The following is a 5,986-nucleotide window of genomic DNA, read 5'->3' on the forward strand; positions in this document are numbered from 1 at the left end:
TAGCCTTCTTCCTGCCAATGATCAGCAGATTGGTCAGGCAAGCTAATGCGATTTAGCGGCTCGTTGGTCCTGTGCACCCGCCGCGTCCGGCAGAGGTGGCGACAAAAGGCGATCATAAAAGATTATGATGGACAAGCGAGAGAATGTCATTCATGTTCACAGGTTCTTTTCCAAATATAGTGCCTTTAATATCTATTTACATACTATCTATATTTCCTACATATGCCCTGCCCGGGATTGGTTCCTGCCTTGCGCCCTGTGTTGGCTGGGATTGGCTCCAGCAGACCCCCGTGACCCTGTGTTTGGATTCAGCGGGTTGGAAGATGGATGGATAATCTATCTATCTATCTATCTATCTATCTATCTATCTATCTATCTATCTATCTATCTAACATTTCCGAGTACGTCATGCGCTCTTTCCTTGTCCGTCGATCCGAGAATACCTTCTGTACAACTTATAGACAAAGCGTGAAGAAAAGGAAAAGCACTTCATTCTAAGCAATCAAGTATTCAGTCATTGTTTGATAATTTCTCTCCTTCATTTCTCGTCATTTCACAGTGAAGAGATGGAAAGGCTGGTTCAATTTTTTTTTTTGGCAAAACGTACATGCTTCCACACAGATAATGTTCTGGAGCAAATCTAAAGTCTCGATTTTCACACATTTCTGCACGTTGAGAATTGGTCGCCTGCGCAATCTTTTTCTGACACCTGGAATATCAGACAAATGAGAAGGTCAGAATGAGCCCGATGTGGACATTTTGTTTCTCGCTAGATTCTTGCAGCGTGTAGGACTATTTAAGTTTGGAAACAGCTTTGACGAGATGGAACGCTAGGCTTATTTTGCGATTTTTTCAGATCAACAAGTCATTTTCCTTCAAAGGAAAAGTACTCAACCGCCCAACGTGGGGCTCGAACCCACGACCCTGAGATTAAGAGTCTCATGCTCTACCGACTGAGCTAGCCGGGCTAGGGACCAAGGAGCCACAAGTGTCTCTGTCCAAATTATATGAACGTTAGTTAATCTGGCTCCGATCCTTAGTGCTGCGGATTAGTCACAAACATTGCATTTTTAACAGAAACATTTGCTCGTTTCCAACGGACATTAAGCATTCTAATGTTCATGAGACCTTGTAGCGATCCCTCGATAATCTGTGTTATTGTCAACTTCACGCAGTAATGTGGAGGGGACGGATGAGGCCATCTCGTCCTATTTGTAGCCCGTTGAGTGTCAGATTACCCTCCAGTTAGAGCTGAGAGGTATGAAAATAAAACTGCTCGTGGAGAAACTTCCATGTTAACTGCCCACGAGAGCACTGTGACCTTGAACTTCTTGCACCGCATAGGATCTTTCCTAAGACTGAATGATATATATTTCGTAATCTTCCCTTCCAGGAATGTTAAATGGGGCAATGGAGTTTACATTTATTAATATGTTTATTTCCTTCTCTCTCTCTCTCTCTCTCTGTTTCTGAAACTTGGAGATGTACAGTTTGCTTAGAATGAAGGGGAAAATACTTAAAGCAATGCTATCAAAATTAAAAGAGATTGCAAAGAGAGAATATCCCTGTCTTGCACAGTGGACTTTGCTGCACTGCTCACAGACTGAGGGCTGCACTTCATTGATCAGGACGCAGTGTGTCGTTAGTATACTCTCGGTTAATGATGGAGAGATTTTCATTTGAATTAAAGTTACCGAGGCAAAATTAAACAGAAACTATGCTGGATGGTAAATGAATTGTTTGTCTCTAAATTTCAAATAGTTTTAAATTGGATGAAAAAACATGGAGGGTGAACAAAAAACTCTGTGGGATAAGTATGCGATGGAAAGAAACGACCAGAGTTGAACTGATCGTTGTTGGCCAGTACGGGGATCGAACCCGCGACCTTGGCGTTATTAGCACCACGCTCTAACCAACTGAGCTAACCGGCCAAACTGATATGTGCAAATTCTATCTGTCTGTCGGGCAATTACGTTCTGTTTTCACAATTAATGTTTGTGTATTGTGTTCTGTACTACATGTTGTAATTCAATGCGATGTATTTTTCTTTAAAAAATCTGTTTTGCGAAGTTTTTATCTATGTATCTATCTATCTATCTACAGCGTTAAATGAATATGGTTTGTTGAGAAGAGTGTTGTCCATCCATCCATTTCCAACCCGCTGAATCCGAACACGGGGTCTGCTGGAGCCAATCCCAGCCAACACAGGGCACAAGGCAGGAACCAATCCCGGGCAGGGTGCCAACCCACCGCAGAGAAGAGTGTTGTGCTCGGTGAATAAACTGGGTTAATATTGGACTGCTAGTGGGATAGGGGCTTCTTTACAGAAATTATTTGTGCTTCTTTGAAGGCAATTCATTCTTTCTTCTGCAGTGGGTTTCAGTTTTATTTCTTATATTTAACAGTTGTATAACTGATGTTACTATTCTTTTGTTTAATTAAATATTTTTTTAAAAGTATCAGCCCGTGTCTCTCTGTCGGGCGTTTCCAGTTTCAACGTTTGCGATGCCACCTCTATCGGAATGCTTTCTGTACTGCAGGTGTTACAAATTGCAATGTATTTTGCATTCCAAAAGATGGCGCATCGGATGACATCGCCCATCTGGTGTTAATCCTGTGTAATAAATGCTGTACGAACGAGACAACTGATATCCTGACATTGAAAACAGAAAAAAATAGGGACATTTTTGTTCTAATATACGAGTATATTAAACATTTTGGTGATCTGCTCTCATTAATGAGGCAACATGAGAGCAGGAAGAATGGGCCTAAGTTGCCTCGAAAGCTTGCATATTGTAATCTTTCTAGTTAGCCAATAAAAGGTGTCATTTTGCTTGGCTTTTCTCTTAGTTAGCCAATAAAAGGTGTCATTTTACTTGACTTCTCACAACATTCGTAATGGCTAACATGGTACAACACCCTAAGTAATAATAAACAAATTCTACGAACAATTATATAAATGGCCTCCCATGACCCGCGTTGAGACCCCCGTAGTGAGACCATCAACTGCTCCAGTCAATCGGATTTCTTTATCAGCCTGTTTTTTTTTTCTAATTCACAATTACTTTTTGTTTTAAGATCCCTTTACTAAAAAGAAAAACTGGCGGTTGTTTGCGCCATCTGTCGGAATTCAAAGTGTAATGCATGGTAATGCACGTTTCAGTAGCCGAGATGAAGGCCTTGGGATCAATACTGTCCGGTTAATTCTGGAGTGGCAATGAGTGGGGGCTTCTTTACAGAAATCATTTGTGTTGCTTTGGAGGTCATTCATTCTTTTTTCTGCAATGATCTTCACTTTTATCTCTTATATTTAACTTTTGTATAACTGCTGATATTATTATTTTGTTTAATTAAGGGATTTTAAAAAAGTATCCCATTTCTGTCTGTCGGGCAGTCCAATTCTGTTGGGCGTTTTCAGCTTTAACGTTTGCGATGCCACGTCTATCGGAATGCTTTGTGTTACTGCAGGTGCTTCAAAGTGCAATGTATTTCGCATTCCAACAGATGGCGCATTGCACAATTTCGCCCTTCTTTTGTGACTTCTGTAGTAAATGGCGTACAAACGAGACGATTGATATCCTGATATTGAAAATAGAAAAGAAAATACATACAGGAACTGAAAAAAGTGCTGGACGGCGTTACAATTTTATACGAGTCTATTAAATATTCTGGTGATCTGCTCTCATTAATGTGGCAACATGAGAGCAGGAATAAATTGTGTAATAAGAAACAGATTCTATCAATCGCCCTTTTATGTGAATTTCTCCTTGGGGATTAATAAAGTATCTATCTATCTATCTATCTATCTATCTGTCTCACATGACCCGCGTTGAGACCCCGAGATCATCATCTGCTCTCCAGTCAATAGGGTTCCTTTATTAGCCGTTTTGTTTTCGTAATTCACAATTTATTTGCGCCATCTGTCGGAATTAAAACTGTAATGCACGTTTTTGTAGCCGAAATGAAGGCCTTGGAATCAAAACTGTCCGGTTAATTCTGGAATGGTAAAGCGTGCAATTCATTCTTTTTTCTGCAGTGATCTTCAGTTTTATTTTTTATATTTAACTGTTGTATAAATGCCGTTACCGATCTTTTGTTTAATTAAGGATTTTTTTTACTGACGTATCAGCCTGTTTGTTTGTCGGGCAGTTGCATTCTGTTGGGCGTTTTCAGCGATGCGACCTCTATCGGTAGACTTTATGTACTGCATGCTAAATACAATGCAATGTATTTTGCATTCCAAAAGATGGCGCATCGCTCAAGTTCGCCCTTCTATTGAGAACCCTGAAGGGAAACAAAGTCAGAGAGGCGAGATTGCGTTGGTTTGGACATGTGCAGCGGAGAGATGCTGAGTATATTGGGAGAAGGGTGCTAAGGATAGAGCTGCCAGGGAAGAGGAAAAGAGGAAGGCCTAAGAGAAGGTTTATGGATGCGGTGAAAGAGGACATGAGAGTGATGGGTGTGATATGGAAGAAGATGATCCTCTGTGGGCGGCACGGTGGCGCAGTGGGTAGCGCTGCTCGCAGTTGGGTGATCTGGGGACCCGGGTTCGCTTCCCGGGTCCTCCCTGCGTGGAGTTTGCATGTTCTCCCCGTGTCTGCGTGGGTTTCCTCCGGGCGCTCCGGTTTCCTCCCACAGTCCAAAGACATGCCGGTTAGGTGGATTGGCGATTCTAAATTGGCCCTAGTGTGTGCTTGGTGTGTGGGTGTGTTTGTGTGTGTCCTGCGGTGGGTTGGCACCCTGCCCAGGATTGTTTCCTGCCTTGTGCCCTGTGTTGGCTGGGATTGGCTCCAGCAGACCCCCGTGACCCTGTGTTCGGATTCAGCGGGTTGGAAAATGGATGGATGGATGGATGGATGATCCTCTGTAGCAACCTGTAACGGGAGCAGCCGAAAGAAGAAGAAGATTGAGAACCCTGAAGCAACTACCGCATGAAAGAGGCAATGGACAAACTGACATTGATTACAAGTTAACAACGGACATTTAAGTAGAAAAAAATTACATGAACTAAAAAAGAGTGGCGTACGGCGTAATAGTTTTATACGAGTACAGTATATTAAACATTCTGGTGATCCACTCTCATTAATGTGGCAAAAGGAGAGCAAGAATAAAACGTGTAATAAAAAACAAATCCTATGAAGGTTTATATAAATGGCTTCCCAGGACCTGCATTAAGACCCCCGCAGTCGCAGTCAATGGGATTCCTCTATCAGGCAGTTTTTTTGTAATTCATAATTATTTTTCTGTTTAAAGTTTCATTTACTGTACAAAGTAATAGAGTCGGTTTTGTGCGCCATCTGTCTGAATGCAAACGGTAATACACGTTTTCAGACGAGTTCAGTTTCAGTTTTACGAGATAAAGGCCTTGGAATTAATATTGTCGGGTTAATTAAGGACTGGTAATGGGTCGGGGCTTCATTACAGAAATCATTTGTGTTTCTTAGAACCACCAGCTCCTTCCTTCTGTGTTCCTCTATCTGCCTTTTTTAATACCTATTTTTCTGTTTAAAGTTTTCTTTATTAGATAATACTGGCGATTGCGTGCGCCATCTGTCGGAAGACAGGAGACTAGACAAACCTTCAGACGGCCGTGTCGAAAGTGGGCGTCGCGAGTGACGTCATAAGCATTGAGGACGGTAGTGATCAATATGAATTAAAATCCGTGAATGTTGTGTGTCGTTGCGTGTCATTTGTCCTGTGAGCTCTAGAAACCTCCCTCCATCCACACTACAGGGTCACGGGGGTCTGCTGGAGCCAATCCCACCCAACACAGGGCGCTAGGCAGGAAACAAACCAATGGCGCGCGCGCGCGCACGTGTCATTCTAGAATCCCCAAAGCACCTGACTGGACTGTGGGAGGAAAACCACACAGACACGGGGAGAAGCGATCCCAGGTCTTCTAACTGCGAGGCAGCAGCGCTACCCACTGCGCCACCCTCCCTAGAACCCTCCTCTGTTTAATTTCAAACTTTTTGATGATTTCGCG

At 42.5% G+C, this 5,986-nt stretch overlaps 2 non-coding genes across 2 annotated transcripts; both read right to left on the reverse strand.

The window, feature by feature from the left end:
- Positions 1–895: 895 nt before the first annotated feature.
- Positions 896–968, reverse strand: trnak-cuu (transfer RNA lysine (anticodon CUU)). The gene has a single exon. It is a non-coding gene; the product is annotated as a tRNA-Lys (tRNA).
- Positions 969–1,857: 889 nt separating this feature from the next.
- On the reverse strand, positions 1,858–1,931 carry trnai-aau (transfer RNA isoleucine (anticodon AAU)). Its single transcript has one exon. It is a non-coding gene; the product is annotated as a tRNA-Ile (tRNA).
- Positions 1,932–5,986: the final 4,055 nt, after the last annotated feature.

This window comes from Erpetoichthys calabaricus, chromosome 5 (assembly GCF_900747795.2).
Source record: "Erpetoichthys calabaricus chromosome 5, fErpCal1.3, whole genome shotgun sequence".
NCBI classification, from domain to species: domain Eukaryota; kingdom Metazoa; phylum Chordata; class Cladistia; order Polypteriformes; family Polypteridae; genus Erpetoichthys; species Erpetoichthys calabaricus.